The 16,445-nt window shown below is 42.2% G+C and overlaps 1 long non-coding RNA gene across 1 annotated transcript in view; it reads right to left on the bottom strand.

The window, feature by feature from the left end:
* Nucleotides 1-6,201, bottom strand: part of LOC130355283 (uncharacterized) — a 37,356-nt gene extending 31,155 nt beyond the window's left edge. Inside the window, exons 1-2 of the long non-coding RNA XR_008888459.1 lie at nt 6,063-6,201; nt 5,314-5,464 (exon numbers count right to left, since the gene is read on the bottom strand). This is a non-coding gene — a long non-coding RNA (uncharacterized LOC130355283). The remainder of the gene's footprint in view (nt 1-5,313; nt 5,465-6,062) is intronic.
* Between the last annotated feature and the right edge of the window lie 10,244 nt (nt 6,202-16,445).

Consider the following 16,445-nt stretch of genomic DNA (forward strand, 5'->3'; position numbering starts at 1 on the left):
ATTGTTAAATCTACTTCAGTTTAACCATGATGCCCTACAAAGAGAAGAAGTCACCACACATCCACATACTTTAGGCCCTACCCCGACAGCATTATGAGGCTGTTGGCTGAGTGTGTATCACATCCTTATTTTTGATACTGTAGCTAACTGGTGCTGTCTGGTACTGTCCCAGCCCATCACAAGGCAAATTACTGTGCAAAAATTATTTAAAACAATGTCAGCGTCCTTTGCTCATGGAAGGTTTGGACTTAGCACTACCTCTAACTAGCAGCAAAGAGATTGGCATTAAATGTGGGACAAACTGAGTGGAGCATAATGCATCAGAAAACACTGACAACACAGTCTAGACGTGCAGGAACAGGTGTCAGTGTTGGGGAAAGGGGGCATGGAAAGTAAGTTGCACTGGGTTATGGAAAATGACTTCTGTGCTATAGAACTATTTATGACATGGCTTATTAACTAATTCCTTTGATGAAATACCAGCTAGCATTCTTTCATGGAAATTGGTAAACCCCATTTAGATCCCTATGATGCAGTGATCAAACCTGCTGTCGGGCTGGAACACACAGTGGTAATACAATACATTCATAATAAGCTTGAGTTAAACTGACCATAGGCTTTTAGCATTTTGCAGAAAAATACTATGGGGGAGATTTATCAATACCTGTGCAGAGGAAAAAAGTTGACCAGTTGTCCATAGCAACCAATCAGATTGTTTCTTTAATTTTTAATGCGGCCTGTGAAAAATGAAAGAAGCGATCTGATTGGTTGCTATGGGCAACTGGTCAACTTTTCCTCTGCACTGGTTTTGATAAATCTCCCCCCTATGAATTTTAGTGTGTGGCTTTTATTTTAATTTCATTTTTTGCCAAATATGCTATGGCCAGATGTTAAAATGTACCTGCACTTTCAGGTAACTTTTCAGGATAAGCTGTTCTGTGTACAAATGGAGTAGCACTATTTCAATCCATTTTATAACTTTGTAATGAAAATGTTAACAAATTTTTCACTCTGCTGGCTCCATCTCAGTTGTCCCTGAGTTAGTGTGTAGAGACTATCTGCTATTATTTTTCCTTGTAATGCTGACAGCTTTCTCTCTCTCTCTCTTGCCGCAGCTCGTCTCAGGCTCACTACTTAGTGTAGAGCCATTAACTGTAAATTATTTTTCTGGATTTTTCAAATCTATTTTAATGTGAGTCAACATTGAATTGGTTGCCCCATCATTACAACTTATCTTTTATCCTGCAAATAAAGCCGAGCATCTCCCATGGACATTGAATTGTGTGGAAGTGTGCAAGAATGTCCAAGCTTCATTGTGATAGGAAACTATGGACCCCATTAACTAAATTGTGGGTAGTCCAATCATACTCCCTATGTTGTGGATTTGGGTTTGTCTCCTTCCCGCCCTAGGACGTATGCATACATCCCAGTTGCTGACATGTTAGTAACATATAAAAACATTGCCCTTTGCCAATAAAACCCTGTATTATTGCCCCCCCCCCCACCACCAAAAAAAAAACACGCCCAAACCTATACAAAATAGGCATTGCCATGTCCGTAATGATTTGTGCAATAAAACGATAATGGTATTTATCCTGCACTGTGAACACCGAAAAAAAAAAAAAATTTGTTCAAAAAAGGTGGAATAAAAAAGATCAAAAGGTAGCACGAATCGCAAAAATTGTACAATTAAAAAGTACAGCTTGTCCTGCAAAAAAAAAAAAAACAAGCCTCCACACAATGCGGTTGGACAAAGAGTAAAAAAGTTATGGCTGTCAGAACATGACAACAAAAAAAAGGGGGGGGGAAAGGGATTTTGTTGAGAAAAGGAAAAAAGAACATAAGAAAGCTATATCAATTGGGTATCGCCATGATCGTACCAACCACGGAATTATAATACCATACAGTGAATGCCATAAGAAAATAATTTTTAAAAAAACTACAGAAATTTTCCAATTTTTCAAAATATTTGGGAGTTTTTCACAAAAAAAAGGCTGCATAAATCAACAAAGATTTACCACCAATATAAAGTAATACCCTATTAAGATATAACTTTTATTGTATCTTTGTTAAAATGTATTACTAATACTTCCAGCAAGCTGCTGTATATATAGATAAAAATGATGCTCACATCTGGTTATTGTCTAGACATATCATAGGTATGCACACGTGACAATACAGTTAAATGCAGACAAGTCAATAATTAGTATAGATAGATGTAACTCACGTACTGCAAATTGTATTTCCTTTTCATTCCTTTGGAAGAGGAGACTGTAGTGGGGTAAGATGCAGTTAGGGTGGTATACAGATATATATAATATATAATAAACAGCCTAACTACCACTCCTATCAAATACAATGCCTTACGTAGGGTAGTTAGGCTGTTACACAACAATCATTGATCCACGGATAATACCTGCACAGGGAGGCATGCAGTGTGGCTACACGCATGCCTCCCTGTGCAGGTATTATCCGTGTATCAATGATTGTTGTGGAACATTGTTTCCATTTGTAACTGCACAGTAAGTTCTTTGGTAAAAACCTCCTGAGGAACCCCGGCCACCATTCTGCTACCGGGGGGAAACGCGTAGAGGTGTTCCATAAGTTTACATTTTATCCTTCTTTACCCTCTTCTTCTATTTTTGTTATTTGGTGAAGGATGTAATTTGGATTATTATTATTATTTTTCTCACTTATCTATACACATAGATGTGCTGTATAGTGATGCATCATTATATATTTTAATGGTTATGTATTGACATGTATGTACACATTGTTTAGTCAGCCTGAGGGAGTGGAGAGTCAACGGTTGAAGTGGGGGCGCCTCCCCCCCTGATAGGTAGGGTAAGGCATTGTATTTGATAGGAGTGGTAGTTAGGCTGTTTATTATATATTATATATATCTGTATACCACCCTAACTGCATCTTACCTCACTACAGTCTCCTCTACCAAAGGACTGAAAAGGAAATACAATTTGCAGTACGTGAGTTACATCTATCTATACTAATTATTGACTTGTCTGCATTTAACTGTATTGTCACGTGTGCATACCTATGATATGTCTAGACAATAACCAGATGTGAGCATCATTTTTATCTATATATATATAGCAGCTTGCTGGAAGTATTAGTAATACATTTTAACAAAGATACAGTAAAAGTTATATCTTAATAGGGTATTGGTTATATAGTAAGCTAGTGTTGCACATACCCACACATATGGTATTATTTGTAAAACACCAATATAAAGTACAATATGTCACGAAAAAGCTGTCTCAGAATCATGTCGCTAAGTATAAGCATGTCAAAGTTATTACCACTTAAAGAGACACATGCCAGATTTGAAAAATTGGTCTTGGTCATTAAAGGGGTACTCCAGTGGAAAACAACCCACTGGTGCCAGAAAGTTAAACAGATTTGTAAATTACTATTATTTAAAAATCTTAATCCTTCCAGCAATTATGAGCTGCTGTATGTTTCACAGGAAGTTCTTTTCTTTTTGAATTTATTTTCAGTCTGACCACAGTGCTCTCTCCTGACACCTCTGTCCATGTCAGGAACTGTCCAGAGCAGGAGCAAATCCCCATAGCAAACCTATTCTGCTCTGGACAGTTCCTGACATGGACAGAGGTGTCAGCAGAGAGCAATGTGGTCAGACTGGAAAGAACTTCAAAAAGAAAAGGATTTCCTGTAAAACATACAGCAGCTGATAAGTACTGGAAGGATTAAGATTTTTTAATAGAAGTAATTTACAAATATGTTTAACTTTCTGGCACCAGTTGAGTTAAAAAAAAATATTGTTTTCCACACCCCTTTAAGGTAAAAACAGGTGGCATCCTTAATGGGTTAAACTGTAATAGTGAGACAACCCTTTAAAGAGTACCTGTCACCCAAACTAAAATTTCAATATATTGTTCCTTATGTAATTATAAGACACTTTGCTATTTACTTGCTGCTAAAATTCTTAACCTTTATGTTTTTAATGTGATTGAAAAAATGGCCACTAGGGGGCTCTGTTCTGTTTCCTGCGCAAGTCAAACAGTTAATTTGGTCTCCTCCCGGCCTGGCAGGAGACCAAACTCAGGAAGTGCGTGCAGGGCATGGAGAGGCACAGCTCTCACAGGCTTCAGTGATGTCACACCTGCTGGGGAACTCCTACTTTCTCCTGCCAGGAGCTCACACAATGTGAACAAGGGGAAAGGTATGATACACAACTTTTTAAAGCTAGGAGTAGTTAGGGAATATAATCCGGAATAGTTTAGAAAATATGGTTTGATGACAGGTACTCTTTAAAGTAAATCTGTCATCAGTATCACCTGACAATAAAGACGTGGTCTCAAATGGCTTGAGGTGCTGAACCCCAAATACAGTTGTGCATTTATACTGGGGGAGGATTCTATTGTGGTGTAGGATTCTATCTGGTGTAGGATTCTATTGTGGTGCTTGTAGTCCGCTGCAGGCATCCTCCATTGTATGCATTTTTATGCTGGGGATCGCCCCTAGTGGATGTGTAACAATTAGAATAATACAGGAATATGGGTGCACTACTGTGGTAGATGTATACAATGACATTGGCTATCCCTCAACACTGATGTTAAAATTGAGACATTAGCCAGTATATCCTTATATGAAGGACATACCAGAGCCCGCACACCAACGCCAAGCTTTCTCAAGTGGCACGGGACCTAACACTAAACCTACCTGTGCGTGATAAGCAAAACCAGGGGCCAGTGGGCAATTACGGCAGCATTAGGCCGACTCACAGCCTCCTCCCTGGTACCCTCCAGTGTGGCTGAGCACACATACAATGGGAGGAGGGAGGCAGACTACAAGCCCCACCTAAGTTGGCTGATATAGTTGCCGGCCTCACAGGTGAACCTTAATGCTGCCTGGAAGATATTCAAGGCGCATTACATATGGAGTTTACACACCTCTAAGTATAAAGTTTAAACAACAACAAAGACGTGGTCTCAAATGGCTGGAGGTGCTCAATCCCCTAGCAACAGACCACAAGGGCAGGATCTGCTCCCCCAGTATAAATGCACAACTGCATGAATGCACAACTTGTTTTTTAAACTTTATACTTGGAGGTGTGTAAACTCCATATGTAATGTGCCTTGAATATCTTCCAGGCAGCATTAAGGGGCACCTGTGAGGCCGGCAACTATATCAGCCAACTTAGGTGGGGCTTGTAGTTTGCACCCCTCCTCCCATTTTGATATATAGAAAGAAAAAAAACAAAAGAGACACGCGCCCCTAGTGAAGTACAGTTTGACAGTATTATTCCAGATAAAAAATAAGAATCCCACTCACCATATTGTGTTGCGCTGAGAGCACAACACCTCTTATCACATGTAGAGTGGTAATCAATGGTCCTGCAGCTCGCTATCCTCCCGGTCACTGGGATCAGTCATCGGTAGTAGGGTTTGCATGAAGGTAAAAAACTGGATATTTCTCTGCAGCGCTGGACCAAAAAGGACGAAGGGAGACCAAGTTCTTGTAGATGAACAAACTGGCATTTATTTTAGCACATACACAATGCGTTTCAAGCCCGTAATGGGCCCTTCCTCAGGACAAGGTGGTGAGGAAGGGCCCATTAATGGCTTGAAACACATTGTGTATGTGCATATTGAGGAGTCAGGCGGAGCGCCCGCCCGGCAGAAGATCACGTGGGGTGCCCGGAGCTCCGGTCCTAGCTCCATACATTCCCCAATGATCTAATTTACATAAAAAGAAAAACAGCGATAATGGCGCAATGGCTAGGCCATTCAGGACATTGTAAGTATCACTTTGATCAATATCACCTGCACTACAAGCCTGTATGACAGGTTAGTGCGGGTGATACTGATGACAGATTTCCTTTAAGGCTGGGTTCACACAGTGTATTTTTCCTGCAGCAGTAATATAATGTGCTGGAGGAAACAACACAGGAGAGGGACCCTAGTAAAGATTGCCTTAGTATTGTCAGCGAATATTAATGCTTTACTGAAACTGAGGTGATACATTAAAATTAACTAAATAATGTGTCTAAAACCACATGTAATATCTTCTTACCTACTCACCTTTCACTTTACACTGGGCCTTTTTTCTTCTCACTGCAGAATTTCCGTTTTCCCTTTGTCTTTTCCTACCAGTTCGCTTTGTTGTTGTAACATATTAGTTTTTCTAGAAAGTATAAATGAGATACTCTCGCACCATATGTTTCTGTTCATTTCTGCCATTGCGTATGTAATACACTGTAGTCTGTGTAACATTTCTTATTGGATTTGATGTTTATTGTTCTACTTATAGTAATAAAAAAAAACTGTGCTAGCTGAGACTCATCCGTCATTTCCAAAGACAAATCTATGCCAATCTCATTCATTCACTGCAGCAGCATCAGACACTGTTCTTCTGGATATGATCAAAAGACCTTTACTCATACCATGGTTTTGTGCACAGTGTTTCTTATATGTCTGTGTCAGTATGCCCCCTTGTGGCCCATGGAACATATGCACAGATACATGAATTCTGGCTGTTATGTTACTTGTTATTCTTGAGGCAACAAGAGCAGATACATTTCAGTTCAGTTTGTTATTTTCTAAAGACATCCCATGGATTTAATAGGAACCTGCTGAAATAAGGCATAAACTTGATATATGCTGTAATAACTCTGTCAAATTACTTGGAGGGCAGAAACAACATACAAGAGAAGCTAACATCTTTATGGGATGAGTTTTAGAAATTTACACACAAAGATAATTGATGTTTGGGGTCCTCACATTTGGACCCCTGGTCTTCTGAAGTGCCATACCATACATTTTCTTAAAATGTGTCCAGCCATTTTAAAGCTATTTCTTATTCCAGGCACCATATAAAATGGGGTTCAATAGTTGAGGGACAAAGACATTAGTGATCCAATATGGAGGAAGTGTATGCCTGTAATGGCTCAAGATGTACAAGAAACGGGAGTAATGACAGCTCAACAAATGTCCAGGCATGCTGGAAGTTGTATTTTGGCAACCTTGGTTGGGAAACACCGCTCTAGGTTCTTGAACTGTGTTATATGTACCTCATAGGGTACATGCTATGCTTTGCTGTGCTTTTGACCCCTTAAAGCAGGGATGGGAAACCTTTTTATCTATTTTCATATTTATGCGATCATTTGGGGGCCAGAAAAAATTATCACCTTAACAATTAACCACTATATTTGGTCAAACATTTAATTACCATAGTCCCCCCATGGCTTGAGCTACTTCTTTTTGGTGAGGTGTGTAATGTTAGCTGGGCTTTATGAATGCTGCTAGGGATAAGCGAATCGAATCTGACAAATCCAAATTTGTTACGAATTTCATGAAAAATTTGATTCGTAATGAATGTGAATATCGCCGCAATTCGATTGCGCAAATCGCTACATTAAACTCCATTTAGTGTGTTCCAGGCTTCGGAGCATCTAAAATGGCGGATCCACATGTGAGGACATGGGGCAAGGAATCCTGGGAAAGAGGGAACAACGGTCGGCAGGATGACCCTGAATCACATGCAGCATGCAGCTTATCAGCAGCCAGCCACCCCATGTCACAGCCCTATATAATTGGCAGCCATCTTGCGGCCACTCACATCAATGTTCTATTACAAAGAGAGAAGACAGACAGCAGTGTGTGTTGCACAGAAAAGCTTTTTTACAGCAGCAATTCACCTCCCAGTCACATAAGCATTCTATTTCAGAGGGGGACCGAGAGCAGTGTGTTGCACAGAAAAGCTTTTTTACAGCAGCGATTCACCTCAAGCCCCAATCCAGCCTAGCAGCACTGATAGGGAAGGGAGTGAGTTCGAGAGACTGCAATTTTGGGTGTAAAACAAAGCGACTGTGTGCTGCAGCACTGGTGTGTACAACAACTGAAAAGCTAATGGTAGCCAGCCAGTTAGGGTGAGCAGATCTCATGTCTGTCTTGGTCTGTGTTCACACACAGCTATTGTATTTGCTTGTGTGTGAACAGTTTTATGTTCCCTGGTTAGGGAATAGTTAAAGCCTTTGGCATTCTATCCAATAGCTCTTACAGTGTGTCTAGATAAGGATCAGCTCAGCCTAGCTTCTGGGCTGGTGATACATTTGACATTTTGGCTTCCCGAGATCCTGACATGCTGCTATGGAGCTCTTGGTGAAACACTCTTTATTTGAGCTTTTAATCTACAGGATGGGCCATTTATATGGATACACCTTAATAAAATGGGAATGGTTGGTGATATTAACTTCCTGTTTGTGGCACATTAGTATATGTGAGGGGGGAAACTTTTTAAGATGGGTGGTGACCATGGCGGCCATTTTGAAGTCGACCATTTTGAATCCAAATGCAAGTAGAAAAGACAGCGTCCAGCACTCCGGTTTCAGTACAGTGGTAGGGTAGCAGGTGGTGGCAAAAAACAGTATAAATTCAGCTGTTCTGGGGTGCTTACTCACTAGAAAGTCAGTTGTAAAACACACTAAAAGAAAAATAAGCCGTGCAGCACTCTAGTTATTGCAGCTTAAAACATCACTTTATTGGCAGGGATTACAGCAACATGCGGGAGGAGAGGAGAACGCGAGCTGCACGGAGTTCGCGGGTTACGGGTTACGTTTCGCGGGTGTCCGCTTAGTCACGCCCACTCCAACTGCCGGCACAGCACCGGAATAAGAAACCTACAGTACCGTGTCAGCGGTCAGCTGACGCAGAGCGCATTGCTAGCCAACGTGACACTCTCGGCCCGGACTGATCATCATCCGCGAAGATTGCCTCTAGATGAGTCGCGGTTGCGCTGCTGGGCCTGACAAATGAGGAACAAGGACAACATACCTGTGTACCACAGAACAATAGAAAAGAAGAAAAAAGTAAGTAGATAAATAAAAGAAAACAAGGGAACAAGAGGAGATGCATTAGAAACAAGCCATTATCAATGTTGCAGTCTTCTGTTATTCCAAAAATACATTAAAGGGGTACTCCGGTGGTTAATATTTTTGCCTAGTTTGCAGCTTCTGTTTATGCTTTATCTTTTTACAATTGACATGTTTTATGGGTTTTGGCAGCATGTGTCATTTTTTCTTACCTGTTTGTGGGGCAGGAAGTTCTGTAGTTCAGAGTACTATCTATTACTGTTGTCCACAGTGTCGGCCATGTTTGGAGTAGGCTGTGGACAACGCATCATGAGAGTGGGTGGCATCTATCACGCCTAGCTTCTGAATATGCATGCTGTTTAGGGAGAGGGCGGGGTGAAGGCAGAGCCGAGGAAGACAGGAGATACACGCCCCTCCTCCTCTCCCCTGTGCCTGTCATCAGTGTATAGCAGATCATGCTGTGTGCAGGGCTGTGGAAGTAACATGTCTGAGGGCTGTGGAAGTAAGGAGGTGCAGGCACTCCGTCATCACTGTACAGGTGAAATCAGGCTGTGGAAAAGGAGGGGGAAAAAACTTCTGGGAGTTGTTGTCCCTATTGTGTGTATGTGTGTGTATGCAAGTGTTTCCCAACCAGGGTGCCTCCAGCTGTTGCAAAACTACAACTCCCAGCATGCCCTGACAGCCTTTGGGCATGCTGGGTTTTGTTGTAGCTTTGCAACAGCTGGAGGCACACTGGTTAGGAAACCCTGCTAGCCGATTCAGCATACACATACCTGCTCTTGTTTGCTTGGTTAGCCATGTTCTCCCTCTACATAGCTGAACCAATCGCTGGTTGTTTCATATGCATGCGTGCTTCTCTTTGTTTGTATGTGCTGTTGCGCTCGCTGTGCATCCAATCAGAATGTATAAGGCGTGGTTTCTTATGCCCTTCATTTCATTCATCTGTTTTTGCTTTTTCTGTGTGCGTGTGTGTATTTTGCGCATACGCATGTATGTTTTTTTTAAGGTTATGTTTGTTTCTAGGGGGTGGAAATGTAGATTGTCTTCTAATGTCCAGGTGTAATTCATTTGTTGCTCATCTTGCTTCCTGACATCACAATTAGCCATGTGAGTTCAAGCAGCAAAAACAGGTGGGCGTCAACCAGGTGTAACCCAGGGGGGAAAAAAGAAACGCCCCAAGCCAAACCAACAGGCCATATAGTATTCTGGGATGTGTAGTTTTTGTCATAGGAAGAAAAAGGATATAGAAACATAGACAGAAAAACAAAGTGGGGGATAAAAAGACAACAAAGAACAGAAAAAAGTTGTCTAAACACTAACAAAAGATAACAAACAATACATACAGGGTAAGTCAAAAACAGAAAAACACGTTGACCACCTGAGTACCCCTTTAAGCTCATTCCGCTCATTAAATCCTAGGGCTCATTTTGAATCCAACTTTTGTTTTTTTCAATAGGAAGAGGGTCATGTGACACATCAAACTTATTGATAATTTCACATGAAAAACAATGATGTTCTTGGTTTTAACGTAACTTTATTCTTTCATGAGTTATTTACAAGTTTATGACAACTTATAAAATGTGTTCAATGTGCTGCCCATTGCGTTGGATCTCTCACCCCACTGTTCACACACTGATAGCAACACCGCGGGAGAAATGCTAGCACAGGCTTCCAGTATCCGTAGTTTCTCGTATCTTCACAGCAAAGACAATTGCCTTCAGATGACCCCAAAGATAAAAGTCTAAGGGGGTCAGATCGGGAGACCTTGGGGACCATTCAACTGGCCCACGACGACCAATCTACTTTCCAGGAAACTTTTCATCTAGGAATGCTCGGACCTGACACCCATGTGGTGGTGCACCATCTTGCTGGAAAAACTCAGGGAATGTGCCAGCTTCAGTGCATAAAGAGGGAAACACATCATCATGTAGCAATTTCGTATATCCAGTGGCCTTGAGGTTTCCATTGATGAAGAATGGCCCCACTATCTTTGTACCCCATATACCACACCATGCCATCAATTTTTGTGTTCCAGACCAATAGCGGTGGTTTTGTTTGTTAACTTCACCATTCACATAAAAGTTTGCCTCATCACTGAACAAAATCTTCTGCGTAAACTGAGGGTCCTGTTCCAATTTTTGTTTTGCCCATTCTGCAGCACCTGAAACAATGCATACTGGAAGCCTGTGCTAGCATTTCTCCTGCGGTGTTGCTATCCGTGTGTGAAGAGTGGGAGAAGAGGGTTGCATTGACAATCCAACACAATGGGCAGCACATTGAACACATTTTATTTAAGTGGTCAGGAACTTGTAAATAACTCATGGAAGAATAAAGTTACGTTAAAACCAAGCACATCATTGTTTTGTGAAATTTCCAATAAGTTTGATGTGTCACATGACCCTCTTCCTATTGAAAAAACTAAAGTTGGATTCAAAATGGCCAACTTCAAAATGGTCACCCTGGTCACCACCCATCTTGAAAAGTTCCCCCCTCACATATACTAATGTGCCACAAACAGGAAGTTAATATCACCAACCATTACATTTTAATCAGGTTTGTCCATATAAATGGCCCACCCTGTACTATCTCTGTCTTAGCATGCACCTTGGATGTTCTGGTTTTAGCCATAGTTATGTGGCATGCTCTTAGTAGATTTTAAGCTGTGTTTGTTTAGCCGGTTTTAGGATTCGTATATCCTTTCTGTTATGTATCTGTTCATACTGTGTTTTCTCTTGTATCCATTTTCTGTGTTATCGCTCTATGGGGACATGAAGGCTCTGATCTTGATATTACCTGTCCATGGGGACTTCGTGTCTACTGGAGGTTTTCTGAAGGATTGCGATTATTCCTGTCTTGCATTCAGTGTGAACAGTGTTCTATAATTATATCCTGTTGTATCTGTTTTCTGAGTTGTAACTAGGCATCTCTGTTACCTGTTCATGGGAACTCCGTGTCTACTGGAGGTTTTATGAGGGATCACGATTATTCCTGTTTAGCGATAGATCCCTGTTACCGGTCCATGGTGACTTTGTGTCTACTGGAGGTTCTGGGGAATTATGCTATATTCCTGTCTGTCCCTGGAGTCTGTTTAGACTCATCCGTTTTCCTGTCTGGTGTTTGATACTGTCCCTCATAGACGTCTGACAGGTAAGTTAAGGTCTTTGGGTTTGGAAATTTTAGTTTGTAACTGGATTGAACACTGGCTCATGGATCGTACCCAGAGAGTGGTGGTCAATGATTCGTACTCTGATTGGTCCCCGGTTATTAGTGGTGTACCCCAAGGTTCAGTACTGGGACCGCTGTTGTTTAATTTATTTATCAATGATATAGAGAATGGTATTAACAGCTCTGTTTCTATCTTTGCAGATGACACCAAGCTTTGTGGCACAGTACAGTCTATAGAGGATGTGCATAAGTTACAAGATGACTTGGATAGACTAAGTGTCTGGGCATCCACTTGGCAAATGAGGTTCAATGTGGATAAATGTAAGGTTATGCATCTGGGTACTAATAACCTGCATGCATCGTATGTCTTAGGGGGGATTAAACTGGCAGAGTCACTGGTAGAGAAGGATCTGGGTGTACTTGTAGATCACAGACTACAGAATAGCATGCAATGTCAGGCTGCTGCTTCCAAAGCCGGCAGGATATTGTCATGTATCAAAAGAGGCATGGACTCAAGGGACAGGGACATAATACTCCCCCTTTATAAATCATTGGTACGGCCTTACCTGGAATATGCTGTTCAGTTTTGGGCACCTGTCCATAAAAGGGACACTGCGGAGTTGGAAAGGGTGCAGAGACGCGCGACTAAACTAATATGGGGCATGGAACATCTTAGCTATGAGGAGCGATTAAAGGAGTTACAATTGTTTAGTCTTGAGAAGAGACGTTTAAGGGGGGATATGATAAACGTATATAAGTATATTAATGGCCCATACAAAAAATATGGAGAAAAACTGTTCCAGGTTAAACCCCCCCAAAGGACGAGGGGGCACTCCCTCCGTCTGGAGAAGAAAAAGTTTAGTCTCAAGGGGCGACACGCCTTCTTTACCGTGAGGACTGTGAATTTATGGAACGGTCTACCTCAGGAACTGGTCACAGCAGGAACAATTAACAGCTTTAAAACAGGGTTAGATACATTCGTGGAACAAAATAAGATTAATGCTTATGAAGAAATATAAAATCTCATCCCTTCCAATATCGCGCCACACCCCTACCCCTTAATTCCCTGGTTGAACTTGATGGACATATGTCTTTTTTCGACCGTACTAACTATGTAACTATGTAACTATGTAACTATGTTTTGAACTCTATTAGTTCTTTATTCAGATCTTTGGAGTTTTTGTACATGCACTGATCTTAGAGAACATGATCACTTAGCTAATGTTTTCCTCTGTGCTTTACCATAGGTCTATAGTTTCCTCTGAACTTAATCTGTTATAGAGTTCTATGTTCCTGTAATGTTTCTGGTTTGTGACCGACTGTTTATTAGTATGTGTTTTTTAAGCCTACTGCACTTTAGCTCAGGGAGGAACCGACACCCAGTTGTCGATCTACCGTTTAGGGTGGATGAGCAAGAAGGCAGGAAGAAATGTTTTAGGGTCAGTTTAGGAATCACTCTCCCTGTCCCCTGGTTGGTCTCTGACAGCAGAGCACTAAAAGCATATTTTCCTCTATTAAGTATAACCTGTGTGTACATCTAAGTGGTGTACCATTTTGTTCCTGTTAAAGTCTAAGGGCCTAGATACTGTGAAAGGCCAGGCAAAAGTGCACACCTGCTGGTGTTGTAGACAAATACTGTTTTAAGCATACTGGAGCTCATTGTCCTCTCCTCATAAGTGCATAACACATGCATACATCTAAGTGGTGTACCATTTTGTTCCTGTTAAAATCTTAAGGGCCTAGATACTGTGAAAGGCCAGCCAAAAGTACACACCTGTTGGTGTTGTAGACAAATGCTGTTTTAAGCGTAGTGGAGCGTATTATACTCCCCTTATATACGCACTAAGTATGTGAAGCAGAGAAGTGCCAGGACGTGCAGAGGAGTGGCAGAGGCCTAAATTCATCAGGCAGAGGTTGCAGCAGACTAGGGGCGAGTGGCAGCAGAAGGCGCAGTGAGAGATCTGAGCTCCAGGTATCAGCTAGCAGTGGTGTCTATACCAGCAACCCATCTGCCGTCATCAATTGGTTATCCCAGCCATCCACTTCATCACAAGTGACATCTGACACCCCCAGTCAACAGTCGTTGGGTTCCTCAGAGTCAACCCTCAGTTGGCATGGCCCGGGAGCAGTCCCTGTCCTCCCATTGCCTCTGTCCTATGCTTTTCCCTCCCCCACAGAAGTATCTTATGCTGTGGGTTTAGCTCCACTATTTAGTGAGGACGATATACTAGAGGACAGTCAGGAGCTACTGCCCAGCCAAGAAGTGGAGACATCCGCCGCTTCCTCCAATAAGTGGGCAAGTAGTGATGAGGAGAGTGGCCTGGGAGGTGGTGTTGCGAGCGTTCAGCAGACACTGTTGAGGAACCTGAGGAGGACATCAGTGACGTGCAGACACAACTCGATGATGATGAAGCCGATCGCACTTGGGAGCTGGGTGCAGAAGGGACTTCATCATCATCAGGAGAAGAGGGTTGCAGGTTGCCCGTGAGGCAGCAGCTGAGCCAGCAAGGTGGTAGCATGGTTGGCAGTCAGCATGGCGGCCGAAGTGGAATGTCTGGAGCCAAACATGCTCGGAGTAGACCCCCTGCTTTGCGACAGCCTACCTTACCAGGAGGTAGTGGAACAGGGGTTCCTGGAGTCGGCGGCAGTAGCAGTCAGTCAGTGAGGACTGTTGGTGGGAAAATCAGATACTCAGCAGTGTGGCAGTTTTTCATCAAGCATCCGGAGGATGTTAACCTCAGGGGTGTGGAAATTTAAAAAAAAAACTACTTGTCCAAGGGACTAAAGCGGAACACAATCTACTTGTCCCTCAAGAAAATCCACTTGACCTGGTTGATGAAATAATTTCAACCAAAATAGTCTGATTCCCCCCACTAGACCACCAGGGATGGATATAAGATCCCTTAAGACACAGCTGACAGCGATGATCTAATGGTTTAATAGGCGATCGCAGTATGCCAGGCTATTAGCGGCGGGAGAGCTGTAGCTCCTCTTACACCCGAGACAAGCCCAGATAAGTCTACATGTAACTTTTTGATCACCTTATGAAAAATTTCTCATATGAAGTGACCAAAAATTAGCAATCCTGGACTATTTTTTACATTTACACCGTTCACCGTACGGTTTAATTAACATTATAATTTAATAGTCTGGACATTTCCACATGTAGCGATACCACTTATGTTTATTTTTGTACATTATTTTTATTTAAAGAAAATTGGAAACTTTTATTAGGAAAGGGGCTTATTCACATATATACGCACCTTTTAAAATATTTTTATCACTATTTTTCAGTCTCAATAGGGACTTATGTGTTACTGGGGGGGTTCTGCTTCTCCATTTTATGTGGTGCATTTTGTGTCAGAAAATGCTGGAAGTTGCATTTAGTTACTAGATAACTACAACACCCAGCATGCCCTGATACAGCCTATGGTTGTGTGGGTGTTGCAGCATGTTGCACTGTATAGTAGGACAGTTAAGGTTATTGTGTAACATGCTGGGAGTTGTAGTTTTGGTTTGTGTCAGCTGCAGACCCATAGGATGTGTCAAGGAATACTGGGAATTACAGTTAGTAACTGCAACACCCAGCATGCCCTGATGCAGCCTATAGCTCTGCAGCTGACCCGAACCAAAACTACAACTCCCAGCATGTTACACTTTATAGTTCTACAGTTTAGGTTATGGTCCAACATGCTGGGAGTTGTAGTTTTGGTTTGGGTGTGTTTGTGTGCATCCGTGGGGCTCTTGGTCGTCGGGTGAGTATGAAGGGGCAGGATTCTGGGGGTGCAATTTAGTGCGGGTGCCACTAAAAATAAATAAAATTAGATGGCACAACTGCCCTAATCCCCGACGTGACAGTCCGCTCCTATACAAAACATTCATACATACACATATCATACATGCACCAGCCACTGCCCCCATATCATACACACACACCCTGCCACTGCCCCCCCCCCCCACATCATACATTACATACACACATACACTCACACCATATATATACACCATACATATGCACACATCATACATACGCACACATCATACATACACCCGCCGCTGCCCACCCCACATCATACATCACATACACACACACATCACACTTAGACATTATACACACATCATAAATTACATACACATCACACATAGACAGACATCATACACACATACACTCACACCATACATATCCACCAGTGTTTCCCAACCAGGGTGCCTCCAGCTGTTGCAAAACTACAACTCCCAGCATGCCCAGGGCATGCTGGGAGTTGTAGTTTTGCAACAGCTGGAGGCACCCTGGTTGGGAAACACTGATATACACCATACATATGCACACATCATACATACACCTGCCGCTGCCCCCCCATCATACATTACACACACACATCACACATACACTCACACCCTACATATACAACCACCCTTCCTGCCGCCG

This window comes from Hyla sarda, chromosome 2, assembly GCF_029499605.1.
Source record: "Hyla sarda isolate aHylSar1 chromosome 2, aHylSar1.hap1, whole genome shotgun sequence".
NCBI lineage: Eukaryota > Metazoa > Chordata > Amphibia > Anura > Hylidae > Hyla > Hyla sarda.